General features: G+C 41.2%; 1 long non-coding RNA gene across 1 annotated transcript in view; it reads right to left on the reverse strand.

Annotated features, from left to right (window-relative positions):
• Positions 1-7,502: 7,502 nt before the first annotated feature.
• The window catches only part of LOC148110014 (uncharacterized), a 43,533-nt gene continuing 30,553 nt past the window's right edge, over positions 7,503-20,482 (reverse strand). Inside the window, exon 4 of the long non-coding RNA XR_015724672.1 lies at positions 7,503-7,689. This is a non-coding gene — a long non-coding RNA (uncharacterized LOC148110014). The remainder of the gene's footprint in view (positions 7,690-20,482) is intronic.

A 20,482-nucleotide genomic window follows, 5' to 3' on the forward strand; every position in this document is an offset into this window, starting at 1 on the left:
TAACACTGCAGACATCTCTGGCATTCCCTGAAAAGATGGCCTCTCAGCCTTGTTCACACATTCCCAAACGGAGCTCAGTGCCACACATTCGGTTCACAACGAACAAAACTTGTTTCCAAAACTCCATGACATCTGCTTCCCCGTAATTTTGTGTGCTAACTGTAGTTCTGGTCAGTGGCACTGCACGGGTCAAAGTTCCCTTTACCGTTTTGTACCTGTGAAAACCCTGCTTCCTCGCATTCCTTCTATGTTTTAGTTCTAGATATCACCCACACGGCCCGATTTTCAGACTCATTCACAATCCTTCTTCCTCCCGTATGCGCATTTCACTTGCCAGTATCTTAACCAGCAAACCACAATGATGAGACAACTTCTGGAATGGCCGTGTGGGAAGCTCTGGACTCTGCACTGACATTCGTAACTGGTGAAAAGTGTGAAAACAATGCATACAGCTATTCAAAGTCTCTGTAAATGCAGCAAATGAAGATATATTTATTCCAGAAAATCCACTGAATCTTAGAATGGCAAAGTCCTCAGCATTTAATCTATAATCCACTCCCTCCCATTCTTTCCAGCTTGGCGTAATCGAAACTCTACCCCAGGAGGCCCAGCCGGGAAGACAGGCTCCCTCTGTCTCCAGCTCCCAGTCTAGGGCTACGGCTCCTCCCCCAGAGGGGCAGACGCCCACATTTAGGATACCCCCCAGCTCTCTGTTGCAGGAGCACTACTCCAGGCAAGAGCAACTGAGAGGCCTGGGGCTCTGTTCCCCCCCACACGACCCCCAGCCATAGGGCAGAAGGACACCACATGTGACACACCAAGTACACCAGAGTTCCTATCGCACCTGCCCTGCACGCTGCCTGGGAAGCTAAGGTGTGGTACTCTAAAAGAATGCAGTACTGTCTTTCTGGCATTTCCCTGAAGGTTCATGACTATTACTACTATCCTGGAATATGATTCATCTGAACCTGTTGATGCAAACTCTTTTAACAGTTAAAATTAAGAAAATAAAACACTCTTTTGTGCTTTGAATGCCTCTTAAATATTGCTTTCCACTTTTCTAGTTTATATACGCTATTTAACCTAACCAAGTAAACTTTTACTCTGCCTCTGCCATATTTTTCACATATATTTCATCAACCTAAGTGAGCCTCTCACCTCCCTTCTCTGCTGTCCGTCCCCAGTGCAGATGCTCACCGTCTCTCTCTTATCAGAACATAATATAAACTCCTCACGTTAGTTTCTGCTGTAGGAGATTACAGACATCTCTGCCAAATTCATCGTCCAGCTCCCTAGGAAGCCACTTTCCTACTAAGAAATGTCCAAAGATTTCTTACAGCCTACAGAATAAAATCCCCACCCTCACGCTCCTGCTCTCCATTATCTGGCCTAAACTTTCTTGTCTATTCTAATCCCCCACCACTTCCTGAATGATATCCTAGGAATGAATGAAGAACCACTTCAGGAAATGATGCCTGAGAAACCACACCTGAATGAGTTAGTAAAGACTTTTTTAAAGTCCAAAATTAAAGAGTTAAATGCCTAATCAATTTAATAAAAATGTCAAATGATCAAATTACTATATATCCCATTTACTGAAATTCTTGTTTAAGAAAGTGAAGAGAAAAATGCTTTTGTTTGTTTTTTCTTAATTCAACTCTGGTTACTGGAAGCTCTTATTACAATATTGAGGATAGTTAACAACACAATCTTAACAAGGCTTCTTGTATAGCAGTGTTTTATAAATCCTTTTTGTCATGATACATTTTGTAGCAGATTGGAAAATTATTTTTGGGATCAGGAAGGGTAATTGCAAAATGACTTAAAAGGTTTTAAACTCCAAGACTTTTAAGACTGAAGTGTTTAAGGGGAGAAAATTATAGTTTTCAGGTATATTAAACATATTCCAAGTCGTAAAAGATCACTACAAATGAACAGGTCATTTTTATACTGAGGACTGTATCTTAAAGGTGTAAAGAAGAAAAAAAAAATCACAATTTAGATCAACTGACCTGTCTGTACTAAATATCCATCACCTCATTATTTTAATAACTAAATAAAAAATTGAGTCATAGCATAATATTATGAATAATTACAACATAAATGAAGTTATAATAAGCTTAGTTTTAAAAATTAAAGCAAAATAAATGTAAAACTGACTTTTGAGCTCAAATTGATTTACTATAATTTCAGGGATTTAATTTCTTCTTCTTTAACAAGAAAAGGATTGGTCATGAGAATTTCAGAGGTCTTTTAAATTGTTTATCATTCAGAGTAGCTGTAGGATCAAATCAAATAAATAATAATAATGTCATTATGAATAACATATAGTGAGTCCTGAAAATACACCAAGATCTATGCTAAATGCTGTCCATGCAGTGTCTCACTGTATCCTTCCAAAAAACTTATGAGGTAGTCGCTTTTACTTCCACTCATGATGTGAAGGGGAAACAAAGCCCCGAAGATTTAGGGAACTTTCTAATGAGAAACTCAGGGTCCTGAACAATAGACTACACTTTGTTAAAGTGCCGAACTTGGAAAATCCTTGTAAATTATATGTGAACACTTACTCCTCCAGAGGCTCCCACACGTGCTCGGACGGTCCACGTGAAGTGGAAGGTCATGTTTCGTGCTCAACGAGGGAACTATGTGGTGACACGGAAGGTGCATGGAGAGGAAAACCTGGGTGTGGACTCTGGTTCTGCCACGTTTCAACCACATGGCCTTTCATCAGTCTCCAACCCTCCCTGAGTCAGGTTTCTGAGACCAAGAAATGAGAATAACAACACGTATTGTATTAATTTGCTCAGGCTGCCTTAACAAAGTGTCAGACAGGATCATGGCTTAAACACCAAAAACCTATATTCTCACCATCTGGAATCTGAAGTCCACGATTAAGGGGGCAGCAGGTTTGGGGGGCCGACCTCCTCGGCTGGCAGGTGGCTGCCTTCCTGTGTCCTCACAGGGTCATCCGTTGGTCTGTGTTGGAGGTATGCTAATCCACTCTTCCTACAATGACACCTGTCAGATTAGGGCCCACCTGTATGACTGTGCTTGTCTTTAATTACCTCTGTGAGGGATCCATGAAGCCCTATCTCCAAATACAGTCGCATTCTGAGGGTGAGGATGAGGATGTCAGCTAAATTGGGTGGGAAGGGCAGATAAAATTCAGCCAATTAGGTTTACCTTCTAGAGTTACAGTAAAATTTAAACAGTGTACATCACTTGTGTGGAATTAGGAAGCGTATATATTCTAGTATCTTTATGACACAACAGTAAAGCCACTACAATCTGGGCACCTACCTTTTCCTATCTGTATACGTTAGTAAAAATGTACGTGTATTTCAAATGCGGATGTAACAAAAAAAGATTAACACAGGAACAGGTTTTGATTCTTATGAAGACCAAAGCCCAGCACTATTCATTCAACTACTTAAGGCTAGCTTTCATTTTGTTAAAGGACATCTAAGGAAACACACAGAAAATAAATACCCTCACTGATGATAAATAAATCCTACATACACTTCAAATCACGGCCCATCAGCTCAGTGGGACTGCAGAAACGTTCTCAACCAAACTCACTCAGTTTGCGGATGAGGAGGGAGCCTGCGGCTGGTGACGTGACTGGTCCAAAGTCACACAGATAGTTCCCTGCAGAGCAGGTGGTGATTCGCAGGTCACTGTTCCTTCCCTATCCCACCATCACCTGCAGTTTCCCCAGGATCATGGGCTTGACCGTTTCCCAGTGATGATCTGTTTTAGAAATAACACTTGCTTCATGTCTGGAGAGTTTCACAAGTAGCTGCCTTCCTAACTGGCCTCTTATTTCAACCTAAGTCCAATTTAGGCTAAAACAGTTTCTAAAAAATCTGTGACCTCATCTTGCAAAGTATTTTTTAAGCCCTCGTGAGTACCTGCAGACAAAAATCTCACCATTCAAATAATGCACATTTCTCTAGTTGAAACACATAATAAAATATGTATTAACCTTCCAGCCAAGATTCATTATAGCTCGAATGCTGTAGTACATGTGCACACCTTCCTACCACTATGCGTTTTTCACCGTCACTTGATCAAACAGCAGGTCTCAAATAAGTTCTCAAAATGCTTCCATGTTATTGGCACATCTGTCTTAACTGTATTAAGTAAAATGAAGAACAGCTCAATTACGATTCTCCCCGGAGTCCTTGGAATACCGTCCACTCAGCCCCTTCAAAGAGCCATGCATTTTAAGAACTTTCTTCCAAAGTTCTTCCAGTGAGGAATCAGTCCAGAAGTAACGTCATCCTTCAGGAGAAGCCATGATATGATCCCGTCACACTCGTTGCCTTACAGGCTCTCCTCCAGCAGACACACAGGCCTTAAAGTGGGAATGCAAGCATGAAATTTTGCTCTAATCTGACTTGGAGAAAGCGGGAGCAATGCGGAGAGCACACACTTTGGACTCAAAGAGAACAGCATTCGAGTAGAGACCCCACCATTTCCTAGTTGTGTGACCACATCGGTAAAAATGGAGGTAACGAAACTGTTGGTTTGTCATGGACGTAAAATGAGGTAACGTATAAAATACACGTAAGCCTAGTGCTTGACATGGAATAATCTTTTTTTTTTTTCATGGAAGTAATTATTGACAGAATAATGAGGACAAAAATAAGGACGAAGATGATTCATTGCTTTCCAGACAGACTGCACTGCATGGTGGTCCACAGAGAATTTTTATCACAGAATTTAGAAAACCAATGACTCAAGCCCTACCCCCGCCTCGAGCCTTTTTTTTTAAGAGGCTATTTAAAATCCTAAAGAAGGGACAGAACACATTTCATCTATTCACTCTTGGATGTGAAGTGCGCCAAGGAGGTTTCAAGTAAGTTCAAGATGATTCCCTGGCAGAAGATCGTGTTTGGCTCAAAGTGCTCAGTAAGGGATAGGGACCCAGGGGTGTGTGAAACAAGGACAGAAATGCGATCTGCTGTCAGGACAGGCAGTAAGGGGGGACTGCCCATGACAGATGGTGGAAAACACTCTGTTTCTATCCCCACTTCCATATTTTAGGCTTTGTCAGCCAGAGGTTGAGAGAGCAGGGCATCAATAATGTCAATGATAAGGAGTGCATTTTCCCCCCGCCACCTTTGTCCACACAGCACACTGCCTTTGGGGACACTTGGGGGTCAAAAACCCCAACAATACCTTACAATGTAATCAAAACTTTGGGTGAACTACTTAACTTTTTAGAACCTCAGTTTTTCCCAGCAGTAAAAAGAGGTTATTATTTAAAATGCCTCACTGGACAAGGTGCAAGCTGACTAAATGTTATGATAGCATTATCACCACCTGCACAGAGCGTTTTTGTGAGGATTATGGTAAAAACATCCATGAAAGTACTTAACAAAACCTGATGCATTGTGGGCAAAATTAACTATTCCACTTTGTGTCGTAACTGAGCCATTCAGCCTCACAAGCTGCTTACCGGAAGCAGGGCTGCTTGCTGAGTTAACAGGGGCTGGCAGTATAAATCTAAGTCACAGGACAAACTCTGGCGAGAGGCCACAGGAATGTGGCCCAGCAAAACCACCCTGGGAATACCGAGAACTCTCTCCCAGTGGTACAAGCGTCAACGGTGTGTATTTAAGTCTTGAAACAGTTTTTGTGCATTGATTGTGCACCTGGCCAACGGACTGAGGGGTTATCAAGATCACACTGAATACGAGCAGAGGAAACACCACTGATGGGGAATGCAGGGTTCGTGAGCATAGAGCTGTCTACACTCCAAATGTTTTCTTCTTTTCTTCCTTCTGAAGACAGAATTTCAAAACCGTTAATTGATTACTATGGGCAGGAAAAACTCTACGCCACCAAATTCTAAACAAGTTACTGGATTTGGAATAACTTTTGTCTTCAGATTACAAAGGAAGAAGCATTCTTCACATTTGTGAGGAAGTGTATGCTTTTACTTCTACGTAGAGGGGAAAAAAAAAAAAAAAAAGAACAGTGGCAGAAAGTAATCTAATTCTTTCAGTATTCTTTTGGCCTCCACAGCCATCCCTCTTATTTGGGGCTGTTGAGGAACCCAAGTTCAAATGAGACAACACCAAGTCCCAGGCACCTCACACAGGAAAAAATATAACATACAACTGCAAAGAGAAAATATCAAAGGATCTACTACATGCTGCTTTTTTAGAATCTTATATAAAAATTTAAATTTTATATAACACATTTACATGTGTACTATATATATTTTATTCTGTAAATTTTATTTATATTAATAAATAAGCATTTTATGGATTTATAGTTATTCTATTTTTTGCATTCTATAAAAATTTTATGTGTTTCTATGTCCCACTAGTTTCAACATAATTACATATATTCTTTATGTTTATGCACATGTATATCTATAAATGGAACAGGATGTCCCATAATCTTCAGAAGATGTTCCAGTTCTTCTTTTCAGACATTTTTAAGTATCTGTGCCATTGCTATGGCCATTTGGGATTAAGGAGATCAAAGCTTTACACACATTTATGGTTTGACTTTTCCTCTGAACACTTTATAGGACCCTCTCTAAAGTCCAACAGAGTTTCCCACCAAAAGGCCATCAGCCACCTTCAGTCAGACAGGCCGGCCCCGGGCCTTCTCCAGGCTTGGCTCCGCTGCCCTGCCCCTCATGATCCTCCACTTGAAGGCTGACCAGGAGGGAGCGGACTGTAATTACCAGATCTGTGTCTTCAGCAAAGTGCTCTCAGACCCTCTGAGAAAATCACAAGCAAATATCTGACAGAGTTGGAGAATTCACTCTGGATGCCCCCCTTTGCCATGCCAGTTGGTGCTCCTCTCCTTCTGCACATTGCTACAGTTCCCTTTGTAGATGTGGACCACAGTCGCCCCCCCCCCCCCCGGGACAAAGACGAGGTGTATGTGTATGGGGGGGGGGGGGCTACAAGCGTCACTTCCATTTGCCCACTCAGCTCTTTTCTCCTTTAGGACCCTTGCCCTGGCAGACTCAAGAGAATAGATTCTGTGAAAAATGCTTTATGTAAGGGAAAATTTGCCCATAATTCTTTTTTTTTAAAGATTATATTTATTTATTTATTTATTTGAGAGAGAGAGAGAGAGAGAAAGAAAGCATGAGAGGGGGGAGGGTCAGAAGGAGATGCAGACTCCCTGCTGAGCAGGGAGCTGCAGACAGAGCTCAATCCCAGGCCCTGTGATCATGACCTGAGCTGAAGGCAGACGCTTAACCAACTGAGCCACCCAGGCGACCCTGTCCATAATTCTTAACTGAAAAGTTTAATTTTATAACCATTTTTTTTAAAGATTTTATTTTATTTATTTGACAGAGAGAGAGACAGCCAGTGAGAGAGGGAACACAAGCAGGGGGAATGGGAGAGGAAGAAGCAGGCTCCCAGCAGAGCAGGGAGCCCGATGCGGGGCTCAATCCCAGGACCCTGGGATCATGACCTGAGCTGAAGGCAGATGCTTAACGACTGAACCACCCAGGCGCCCCATAAATTTTATGACCATTTCTGAAAAAAAAAAATTTGCGGTGGTTAACACAAGCAGTTTTACCTTGAGTGAGAGACACGTCAGACAGCTCAGTTGCTGAGGTCCTACAATTCTGTAGCGTTCGGTTCTACGCAGGATAATTGGCCCTGTCCACTTCATGGACATTTTCATCCTTAAGACCAGACATCCCTTTTTAAAAAAAAAATTTTTTTAAGCTCTACTATGGCATCTGCCCAATGAATTCTACCTAATTTCAGTCCTGACAGGCTCATCATTTGGTCAAGTAACTCAGAAAAACCCACTGATTTCTTTTTTGACTTGGTATAATGAATTATTATTACACTATGGCATACTGATTTATTTCACTTAGCCATCCTTCCTTTGCATACCAACTGCTCTGACCACAAATAGGTGTGAACGGTAGCATGGTGACATTTAGAGTCACACAGTTGTGCGGCCTTCACCCTTTCCTGTGTAATCTGACAGGGTTATAACCAACACTACGTGTATAAATGAAAGGACAGGACTGGAGAATGGCTGGAACACAACTTTGCACACGCTGACCCTGACTCCCGGAGGGGAGGCCTGAGCCACGTCCCACCCCCTCCCCTCTGTGCCACAAGGCTCTGCACACTCGGTTCTCCGTGACAGGCTGCAACTGCCAGGGATCTCAAGCTCTGAAGAACTTGATGGCTGCAATTTGTCATATTCAACATTTAAGAACTGTGTGCTCTGTAATATTTTGGCAATCATAATGCTGGCTCACATAAAATGAAAGAAATTTATAACTGGAAAAAAATGGGGATTCCTGAGTCTAGACAAACATAACAAAATACAAGCAGGTATCTTAACTCTAACTCAAAGTTAAGTGATGGCTGACCACTGTAGAGTTTGTTAGCACAAAAAGAGGGACTAGAAGCCAGGGCTGCTGGTATGTAATCTCCTACAATTTCCATGACCATAGTCCTTCCCCCATGCTAGGCTCACCCCCTGGCCTGCATTCAGTCACACTAAGAGTGCATATAATAACATCAACAATAGACTAGTATTTATCCAGCCCTCACTATATACTAGACAATGTGCAACATTTTTGCATTTATAAATTTCCTCATTTAATCATGCAATAGTATGAGCAAGGTACAATTATCCCCATTTGACGAATACAGAAATTTGGGCTGAGAAAAGTTAAGAAATTTACTCAAGCTCACACATCCAGAAAATGCCAGTTAACCATGTTTTGGGAACAATCTGTGCCTCTGACTAGTATGCTGTTGTCATTCCTTTCTGATGCAAACAGCCTCTTTTTATCTTTCACCTGCAACAACTAATATAGCTACTATCCGAATGCATCCTAATTGCTTCTCAAGAATGGCTCTATTGCAGCCAGCAAATAATATCTGGATTTCCTTGGACTTATTTCCAAATGTAAGAAGAGAAAATTTAAAGTCATATAAACCAAATCTAAGAGAATTTTTTTATTTACTTGAATATGTTACTTACATGCCCAGACAAGGGAATTCTTGCCATAACAGAAAAAAAAAAAGTTTCATAAAGCAGTGACGTATATTATATTTGATTCTGAAACAAAAATTAGTTCCCCTAAAAGTCATAACAATGATAACTAGTACTCGGTTCATTCCTTAGGAATGCCATTCAGTAGAGCAAGATTCATTTTGAGAATGTGAATTCATATTTATTTTAAGACACAAATAAAACACGCCACAAAATGGTCAGAGGAATATCACAGCAGCTCCTCCAGGTTAGTGGGGGACAAGCCACAAGATTACTGCTTGACGCTGAAGATGGTTAAAAGGGAGTACTCTGGATATGAAGAGACACAGACTAGTGTTCTGGACCTAAAAATCTAAACCGAGGGTGGTCCCTGAACCAGTATTGACTCTCATCAATCACACTCAATAAAGGTTGTTCACTGTTGTGGGACAATTCAATTCTGTTCTACCTGTGCTTACTCCAGTTAAAGGCAAATTTGGTTGTTACCTTTAAAATTCAGACTTTTATACTTACAGCCTCCATTTGAAAACAATGTCTAATGAAGCCTTCTAGAATCATTTGTAAACATCCATTTATATGCATTAGATAAAAAATATACACTGTCAATTGCTCGTGATAAAAAGTGCCTGAGATAATTTAAGGGGACAGTAGACATTTAGGCAAAAACCAGCGTAGACTGAGCTTCTGATTATCATTTAGAGGCCATGGAGTGCAATCCCCTCCCCAGTGCCAGACCCTGTCCATATAATCAGTCTTTGAGTATTTCTAACCATGAAGAGATTTATGGTTCATTTAATTTTTCATTATCCCTAATTATTAGGAAGTTCTTCCTTATCATTGTAGAGAATCCTTGGGAAAATACCCTTCTTCATGAGGCAGAAGATCATCAGAGAGTAAGTAACAGTAATTTGTTCTCATGACAACCAGACTACGATTATTACCTATGGGTTTTCAAGTAGGAGAGATGCACGTGCCCCCTCCCACAGCACAGACTGCATACACACACACACACACACACACACACACACGACCAGGGAGAGGAAGGCAGAACAGCTGAAAATCTCATGCTTCGAGCCCCTTTGTTTAGATATAATGTGTGGTTTATTTTTAGATTTCAGTGTCTCAGAAGATGAACGGGAATTGGGCTTAAATATCGGCACATTTTTGTGCAGAGAGAAGCAATTCAAGGCTTCAGTGCCCTACACCCACACCCCTCCTGGAATGACTGATCAAAGCTGGTGAATGCACATCTGTGGTTACGGTCCCACTGTAAGTCACCTCTCTGTCCCTTGAGCTGTGCCAGATCTGGGGCCCAGGGCAGGTTAAGCAGTTGAAGACTGTCACCTTCATGCAGCTGGCATGATAAGAGTGGGGATGTTTTTTGTTTGTTTGTTTGTTTTGTTTTGTTTTTTTTTGCTGGGCACAAAATTTTTTTTAAAATTTTTTATTATGTTATGTTAGTCACCATACAGTACATAATTAGTTTTTGATGTACTGTTCCATGATTCATTGTGGGTACAAGATTTGATATACATGTAAGCAATGTAATATTTTGGCCAATTTCTATTTTTTGTGTCTTGCAATTTCCATTACAACCAAAATAATTAAAAAAAAAATGCTTTTTGTCCAAACTCATGAAATTGTACACATGAAACACGTACAGTTCCTTATATGTCCATTAAAGTTGTTTCAAGAAAATGTGGAAGCAGCTAAAGATAGATAAAGATAAATGTAGCATAAGATAAATTATGCTACAACAGCAAATCAGCCCCAAATGCCAGCTGCTAAACTCAATACAGCCTTCATTCACATGGCATGTTTATCCTGGGTTAGCATTGTTACTCACAGACCCCCCAACCCAGTAGAGGATTCCCCAACATTAACTTGGGCATCTTGAATATGCTGTTTCCTCGATGCAAACAGTGGGGACAGCACTGATGTATCTCATAGCAGAGACCAGAGGTCATAGCTCAGAAAGAATCCACCCTCCCCTTCTGCTTGTGTCCCGTTGGCCAGAACTGACCTCACGGAAATGCAGTGGCCGGGGCGCCAGGAGAAGCAGCAAGCTCGAGACTGGTAAGCTCTAGTAAGGTCCATCACATGACCACTTAGGTAATAAATAAATGCCCTTTACTTTCCAATCTAAACATGCCTAACTCTTTCACATGTTCTCCAAATGGCCTGGTTTCCTCGACCCTTCTCCTGACTTCCTTCCAGTCACTGCTCTATTTTAAAGATTTTAACACTGGGAGGAGTAGGAGACACCGTTTTCAGCCGGTCCCCCGAGTCGAGCTGGATAGGTACCAGACCAGCCTAAACAACCACGGAACCAGCCTGAGACGGAGGAAGACGCATCTGGATCTCTACAAATGAACATCTCCAGCGCTGAGTATTGAGGTGCGAAGCGGGGAGCCATGAAACCGTGCACAGACATCGGAAGATAAACGGAAGGGGGAGGGAGCCGCCGCGTTCTGGCGCCGGGAAGCGGCAGCCACTTGCACGGGGGAGCGGGCGGGCTCGTGGTCGGCACCCACAAAACAGCAGACTGAGACCTTGAGCCGGGTGCGCGCGCCACCAGGCATCTCGCGGAACACCGGAATCCCGGTGCGCTCACTGGATCCAGACTGAGACCGGGAGCTCCCGGAGCTCGCGCGGGGCGGCTGGCGGCTGGCGGCGTTAGAAACACAAAGGACAGAGACGCGCCGGCCCTGGAAGTGAGGGCTGGACGCCGGGTGTGGGGCGCACATCCCGGACGCTGCAGGGTTGAGCAGCACCAACAGTAACAGAGTTAAAGTGGCCAGAACAATAGTAGAGAACGGGCCGCAATCCCTCTGTTCTGTGACAGAGGCTGAAATTCGGCCGCTGCTGCTCTGACTCTCAGAAGAGGCACAGCAAACCACCAGGGAAAGACGCCAGAGAACAAAAGCCTGGAAATACCGGCTCACAGCGTGCCCATCCCCATCCCCCCTTGCAGGGGAGGCGGAGACTCTACCCAAACAGGGTTGCCTGAGTATCGGCGCGGCAGGCCCCTCCCCCAGAAAACAGAAGGCAGGCTGAAAAATCAAGAAGAACACAACCCGGGCGCCTGGGTGGCGCAGTCATTGAGCGCCTGTCTTCGGGTTAGGGCGTGATCCCGGCGTTCCAGAAAGGAGTTCCTCATCGGGCTCCTCCGCTGGGAGCCTGCTTCTTCCTCTCCCACTCCCCTGCTTCTGTTCCCTCTCTTTCTGGTTGGCTGCCACATAAATAAATAAATAAAATCTTTAAAGAAGAAGCCCACATCCCTAAGATCCCTATAAAACAAGGGGCACGGCCTGGGACCCAGTCAATAATTTGGGCTCTGGAAACCCCGCAACCTCTCCTCATCAGAATGACAAGAAGGAGAAGCCCCCCCCAGCAAAGAAAAGACAGTGAGTCTGTGGCCTCTGCCACAGAAATAATGGATATGGATGTAACCAAATTATCAGAAATGGAATTCAGAGTAACGATGGTCAAAATGATGAGTAGAATTGAAAAAACTACTAACGAAAAGGTTACTGAGAATATAGAATCCCTAAGAACAGAAATGAGAACGAATCTGACAGAAATTAAAAATTCTATGAGCCAAATGCAGGCAAAACTAGAGGCTCTGACGGCCAGGGTCGCAGAAGCAGAGGAACGGGTTAGTGAATTGGAGGATGGGTTAATAGAGGAAAAAATGAAAATAGAAGATGGTCTTAAAAAAATCCACGCCCACGAATGTAGGTTACGGGAGATTACTGACTCAATGAAACGATCCAATGTTAGAATCATCGGCATCCCCGAGGGGTGGAGAAAAACAGAGGTCTAGAAGAGATATTTGAGCAAATTGTAGCTGAAAACTTCCCTAATCTAGCAAGGGAAACAAACATTCGTGTCCAAGAGGCAGAGAGGACCCCTCCCAAGCTCAACCACGACAAACCTACGCCACGTCACGTCATAGTGCATTTCACAAATATTAGATGCAAGGATACAGTATTGAAAGCGGCCAGGGCAAAGAAATTTCTCACATACCAAGGCAAAGGCATCAGAATTACGTCAGACCTGTCTACACAGACCTGGAATGAGAGAAAGGGTTGGGGGAGCATATTTAAAGCTCTTTCAGAGAAAAACATGCAGCCAAGGATCCTTTATCCAGCAAGGCTGTCATTCAGAATTGATGGAGAAATAAAGACATTTCAGAATCGCCAGTCACTAACCAATTTTGTAACCACGAAACCAGCCCTACAGGAGATATTACGGGGGGTTCTATAAAAGTAAAAAGGCCCCAAGAGTGATACAGAACAGAAAGTCACAGCCAATACAAACAAAGACTTTACTGGCAACATGGCATTATTAAAATCATATCTCTCCGTAATCAGTCTTAATGTAAATGGTTTGAACCATCCCATAAAACGCCACAAGGTTGCAGACTGGATAAAAAGAAATGACCCATCCATTTGCTGTCTACAAGAGACTCATTTCGAACCCAAAGATGCATTCAGACTGAGAGTAAGGGGATGGAGTACCATCTTTCACGCAAATGGACCTCAAAAGAAAGCTGGGGTAGCAATTCTCATATCAGATAAATTGGATTTTAAACTACAGACTATAGTTAGAGACGCAGAAGGGCACTATATTATTCTTAAGGGAAGTATTCAACAAGTGGATATGACAATTATAAATATATATGCCCCCAACAGGGGAGCAGCAAGATACACAAAACAACTCTTAACCAGAATAAAGAGACATATAAATAAAAATACATTAATAGTAGGGGACCTCAACACTCCACTATCAGAAATAGACAGAACACCCTGGCAAAAACTAAGCAAAGAATCAAAGGCTTTGAATGCCATACTCGACGAGTTGGACCTCATAGATATATATAGAACAGTACACCCAAGAACCAAAGAATACTCATTCTATTCTAATGCCCATGGAACATTCTCAAGAATAGACCATGTTCTGGGACACAAAACAGGTCTCAACCGATACCAAAAGATTGAAATGATCTCCTGCATATTCTCAGACCACAACGCACTGAAATTGGAACTCAACCACAAGGAAAAATTTGGAAGAAACTCAAACACTTGGAGACTAAGAACCATCCTGCTCAGGAATGACTCGATAAACCAGGAAATCAAAAATCAAATTAAACAATTTATGGAGACCAATGAGAATGAAAATACAACAGTCCAAAACCTATGGGATACTGCAAAGGCAGTCCTAAGGGGGAAATATATAGCCATCCAAGCCTCACTCAAAAGAATAGAAAAATCTAAAATGCAGTTTTTATATTCTCACCTCAAGAAGCTGGAACAGCAACAGAGGGACAGGCCTAATCCACGCACGAGGAAGCAGTTGACCAAAATTAGAGCTGAAATCAATCAAGCAGAAACCAGAAGTACAGTAGAGCAGATCAACAGGACTAGAAGCTGGTTCTTGGAGAGAATCAATAAAATTGACAGACCACTGGCAAGACTTATCCAAAAGAAAAGAGAAAGGACCCAGATTATTAAAATTATGAATGAAAAAGGAGAGGTCACGACGAGCACCATTGAAATTGGAAGGATTATTAGAAATTTTTATCAACAGCTATATGCCAATAAACTAAGCAATCTGGAAGAGATGGAATCCTTCCTGGAAACCTATAAACTACCAAGATTGAAACCGGAAGAAATTGATTCCTTAAACAGGCCAATTAATTATGAAGAAATTGAGTCAGTGATAAACAACCTTCCAAATAACAAAACTCCAGGCCCGGATGGTTTTCCTGGGGAATTCTACCAAACATTCAAAGAAGAAATAATACCTATTCTCCTAAAGCTATTTCAAAAAATAGAAACAGAAGGAAAGCTACCAAACTCATTCTATGAGGCCAATATTACCTTGATCCCCAAACCAGGCAAAGACCCCCTCAAAAAGGAGAATTACAGACCGATTTCCCTAATGAATATGGACGCCAAAATCCTCAACAAGATACTTGCTAATAGAATCCAACAGTACATTAAAAGGATTATCCATCACGATCAAGTGGGATTCATACCTGGGATGCAAGCGTGCTTCAATATTCGCAAATCAATCAGCGTGATACAGCATATCAACAAGAAAAGACTCAGGAACCATATGATCCTCTCAATCGATGCCGAAAAAGCATTTGACAAAATACAGCATCCTTTCCTGATTAAAACCCTTCAGAGTGTAGGAATAGAAGGTACATTTCTCAATCTCATAAAAAACATCTATGAAAAGCCTACTGCAAATATTATTCTCAATGGGGAAAAGCTGGAAGCCTTTCCCTTAAGATCAGGAACTCGACAAGGATGCCCACTCTCACCACTATTATTCAACATAGTACTAGAAGTCCTTGCAACAGCAATCAGACGACAAAAAGGGATCAAAGGTATTCAAATCGGCAAAGAAGAAGTCAAAATGTCTCTCTTTGCAGATGACATGATACTCTATATGGAAAACCCAAAAGAAGCCACTCCCAAACTATTAGAAGTTATAGAGCAATTCAGTAACATGGTGGGATACAAAATCAATGCTCAGAAATCAGTTGCATTTCTATACACGAATAACGAGACCAAAGAAAGAGAAATTAGGGAATCCATCCCATTTACAATAGCACCAAAAACCATACGTTACCTTGGAATTAACTTAACCAGAGACGTAAAGGACCTATATTCTAGAAACTATAAATCACTCTTGAAAGACATTGAGGAAGACATAAAAAGATGGAAAGATATTCCATGCTCATGGATCGGAAGAATTAACATAGTTAAAATGTCCATGCTACCCAGAGCAATCTACACTTTCAATGCTATCCCGATCAAAATACCGAGGACATTTTTCAAAGAACTGGAACAAACAGTCCTTAAATTTGTATGGAAACAGAAAAGGCCCCGAATCTCCAAAGAACTGTTGAAAAGGAAAAACAAAGCTGGGGGCATCACAATGCCGGATTTCGAGCTGTACTACAAAGCTGTGATCACAAAGACAGCATGGTACTGGCACAAAAACAGACACATAGACCAATGGAACAGAATAGAGAGCCCAGAAATGGACCCTCGGCTCTTTGGGCAACTAATATTTGATAAAGCAGGAAAAAACATCCAGTGGAAAAAAGACAGTCTCTTCAACAAATGGTGCTGGGAAAATTGGACAGCTACATGCAAAAGAATGAAACTTGACCACTCTCTCACACCATACACAAAAATAAACTCCAAATGGATGAAAGACCTCAATGTGAGACAGGAATCCATCAAAATTCTAGAGGAGAACATAGGCAACAACCTCTACGACATCGGCCAAAGCAACCTTTTTCATGACACATCCCCAAAGGCAAGAGAAACAAAAGATAAAATGAATTTATGAGACTTCATCAAGATTAAAAGTTTCTGCACAGCCAAGGAAACAGTCAGAAAAACTAAGAGGCAGCCCACGGAATGGGAGAAGATATTTGCAAATGACACTACAGATAAAGGACTGGTATCCAAGATCTACAAAGAACTCCTCAAACTCAATACACGAGAAACAAATAAACAAATCAAAAAATGGGCAGAAGATATGAACAGACACTTTTCCAATGAAGACATACAAATGGCTAACAGACACATGAAAAAATGTTCAAAATCATTAGCCATCAAGGAAATTCAAATCAAAACCACACTGAGATACCACCTTACGCCAGTTAGAATGGCAAAAATAGACAAGGCAAGAAACAACAATTGTTGGAGAGGATGTGGAGAAAGGGGATCCCTCCTACATTGTTGGTGGGAATGCAAGTTGGTACAGCCACTCTGGAAAACAGTGTGGAGGTCCCTTAAAAAGTTAAAAATTGATCCAACCCTATGATCCAGCCATTGCACTACTGGGTATTTACCCCAAAGATACAGACGTAATGAAGAGAAGGGCCATATGCACCCCAATGTTCATAGCAGCAATGTCCACAATAGCTAAATCGTGGAAGGAGCCGAGATGCCCTGCAACAGATGACTGGATTAAGAAGTTGTGGTCCATATATACAATGGAATATTACTCAGCTATCAGAAAGAACGAGTTCTCAACATTTGCTACAACATGGACGGCACTGGAGGAGATAATGCTAAGTGAAATAAATCAAGCAGAGAAAGACAACTATCATATGATTTCTCTCATCTATGGAACATAAGAACTAGGATGATCGGTAGGGGAAGAAAGGGATAAAGAAAGGGGGGGTAACCAGAAGGGGGAATGAAACATGAGAGACTATGGACTATGAGAAACAAACTGAGGACTTCAGAGGGGAGGGGGGTGGGGGAATGGGATAGGCTGGTGATGGGTAGTAAGGAGGGCACGTATTGCATGGTGCACTGGGTGTTATACACAACTAATGAATCATTGAGTCTTACATCGGAAACCGGGGATGTACTGTATGGTGACACATAATATAATAAATAATCATTAAAACAAAAAAAAAAAGAAAAGGAGATCAAGGAAAAAAAAAAAGATTTTAACACTGGTATGTGAGCCCCTTGATTTCACAGACAGGATTTGGGGACCGTGTTTATTTTGCAAAGGAAAAGGAATATAGCTTTCAGTAGACTCTCAAAGCAGTTGTCCTGAGAAAATTTAGGGATCGCTAATCAGGTAGCTCGTCATTTTCTAATAAAACATCCAGTTGATGCAATGTTCTAGCAAAGGTCTGAATAGCACTGCTCTGCTACTTACTCTGGATATATTCAATACAAAGATCATCATAAAATAAACAAAAATCGCATTCTATTTTTTAATATACTGTTGCCCCTATGGACCAAAGAAATATTTTAATTTTTAAAAAGATTTATTTATTTTAGAGAGAGAGATGCATGATGCAGGGTGAGAAGCAGAGGGAGAGGGAAAGAACTCAAGCAGACTGTGCTGAGCACAGAGTCCAATGAGGGGCTTGATTCTATGACCCTGAGATCACAACCTGAGCTGAAACCAAGAGTCGAATGCTTAAATGACTGAGCCACCCAAATGCCCCTGACAAAAAAAAAAAAAAGTATATATTTTAAAAGGTATACCACTTGCACTGCTGACGAATTTTGCCTTTTCTTAATCAAATGGCTTAGAGTGGTCTTTATTTTTATCAATCTTTAGACTACATGCAGAGCTATCCATTTCTCTTTTCATGGGCTCAGGACTCACACTATTTTGAATACTGATTCTAACATATATTACACCAGCTATCTTTCCCAACCAATTTCATATCTTCTGCATGCCATCAATCTATTCACATAAATCACCTACACAAGCCCTGAACCAGTTCAGTGCAAAGGGCCAACCCAAAGAACACACAGGTGACAGTTCCCTCCAGGAAAATGTAATCACCAGCATACTCTGGGTATTTTCCTCATTATCTTCTCCCACATGTGTAGTTGTCTTTGTTTACCTTCTCAACATGGTGTCATCACGTCTGTCCCTATGCTATAAAGTGGTCCTTTGCTTTCAAATAAGCTCTTTAAAAGTCCCATCTCCTAAAGGCACCCTGATAGCTCTAATATCACTGGCTTCTATTCTGATGATGCTTTGATTTTTTTTCTAACCTCCTGCACCTAAAATACACTTTTAATATTAACACTTTTATTATAGAACTATCACCAAAGACGATGTGAAGCAAGATTCCTAACATCTCAGGACTTGTTTTCTTTAAAAAATTTTAAAAAAATGTGGGGTGCTATGATTGGGTAAATGGTCTTAAAGTTTCCTGCAACTCAAGAACTGCATGATTCTGTGACTTTTGCTAAACTTTTCTTCCAAGGAGTTCAAGGAAATTCATTGATAGAACTGTACTGATTTACTCAATAAAGTTAAGCCTGTAGAGGTTATGGAGTTTTCTACCTTGATATCCATAATCCAATGCAGAACTAGGAAGATATCCACAATACTCATATTCCCTTGGAAAAACACCAGACTCTTCCTCTTCGCCAGGCATTGAAATGGCCCACGTGCCAATAGCAATTAACTATTTAGCGTTGTGGCTGATGCCTCCTTCTAGGTTGGCTGTTTGCTGCAGAAGGGTAAGTACATTCAAAATATTACAAGGTTAACTTGTAACAATTCAGTAAAATTTATTCTAATAAATGTTTTAAGACTGTAAAAAAAAAAAAAAAACAGAGATGTCCTATGCTTGAGTAGATTATAAATGTTTAGGCAGGTGAATGCAGCTGCAGCTTACTGGCTACCCACATGGGCAGTGCTTGTCCCGACCACCACGACCTCTGTATCAGGCTTCCAAACTGCCCATTCAGTATTGAAGCACCAAGTCTGCAGCGCTGACCTTCTCCCATGAAGGTCATACCTAATCACACAATATAGTGCAATAGTCTTCTATTGAATGTATCCAAAAGCACTTTACAGTTATAGGAGAATGCCTTCATTTCACGATAGAAAAAAAATCAATTCTACCTTGCCTCATTAAAAAGCACAAGTACACCATATAAATTGAAGGATCATGTGGCTTTAAGTATTTTTTTAAAATATATTCCATATTAAGGAATCATTAAAAACTATAAATAAACCTTATTCCAATTCAATAAGTAATGCCTCCAGATAAAATGTGAGTTGTTTACACAAGAAAAAATAATTGATCATTATTTTTCTTCCTCTTGCCTTACCTTATATAAACACTGCTTGTAAAGATAATCTCCAAGGGACATCTACAGACTTAAAGTAAATGAATTTCACTTAAAAATAAGTAAACACTATCTTTTTATTGGTCTATTCTTAATGAGGATTCTCATCAAGCAAGTTTGAGTTGAGTTTTGATTTTTGTTGTGTGTTTGTATTTGCTTTACATGGGTTTACTTTGGTTCTTATTCATTAAGCAGAAATAAAAAAACCCTTTCATCATCATTTTCACCAAATAAGGCAAAAGTGGTTTTCAAATGATAAAGCATTTTGATAAATAGCTATAAATGCCTTGGCTTAAGAATATTTCATCAGCAACTACTAGGTTTCCAGCACTAGCATAAATTGCTTAAAAGTAGATGGCATGGGACATCAGAAAAATGGTATAGTAGGACATTTCAAGGGACTGTCCCTCCACAGAAACACCAAAGAAGCAAAGACTCTCAGAATAACTTCGTTGAAACTGTAGAAATTAGTCAAAGGTTTACAGCAATGAAGCTCACAATGAATCAAGAGGAAAGTGATTTAAAACCCAGTAAGAGAATAATGATAGCATTTTAACCCACCCAAGTCCTTACCCCTATGCGGATCTGTGATGGTCTTAAGGCAAAAGTCCATGTTCCCAGTGTGGATTCCTGAACCCAGGGGGAGCAGAGCAAATCTTGTTCTAAAGGAATTACACTTGCCTGTTTTGAGCCCCTATCTGGGCTCCCCGAGGGACAGATCGAAGGCACTCTCCTTTGTCTGGCCTCACCCAGAAGTCTCTCGAGGTGGATAACAGGCAATGCTGAGGGCATTCCTTGATAACCCTGACAGACAC

Source organism: Ursus americanus, chromosome 6 (genome assembly GCF_024610735.1).
Source record: "Ursus americanus isolate L20-20 chromosome 6, mUrsAme1.1.p, whole genome shotgun sequence".
Classification (NCBI taxonomy): Eukaryota; Metazoa; Chordata; class Mammalia; order Carnivora; family Ursidae; genus Ursus; species Ursus americanus.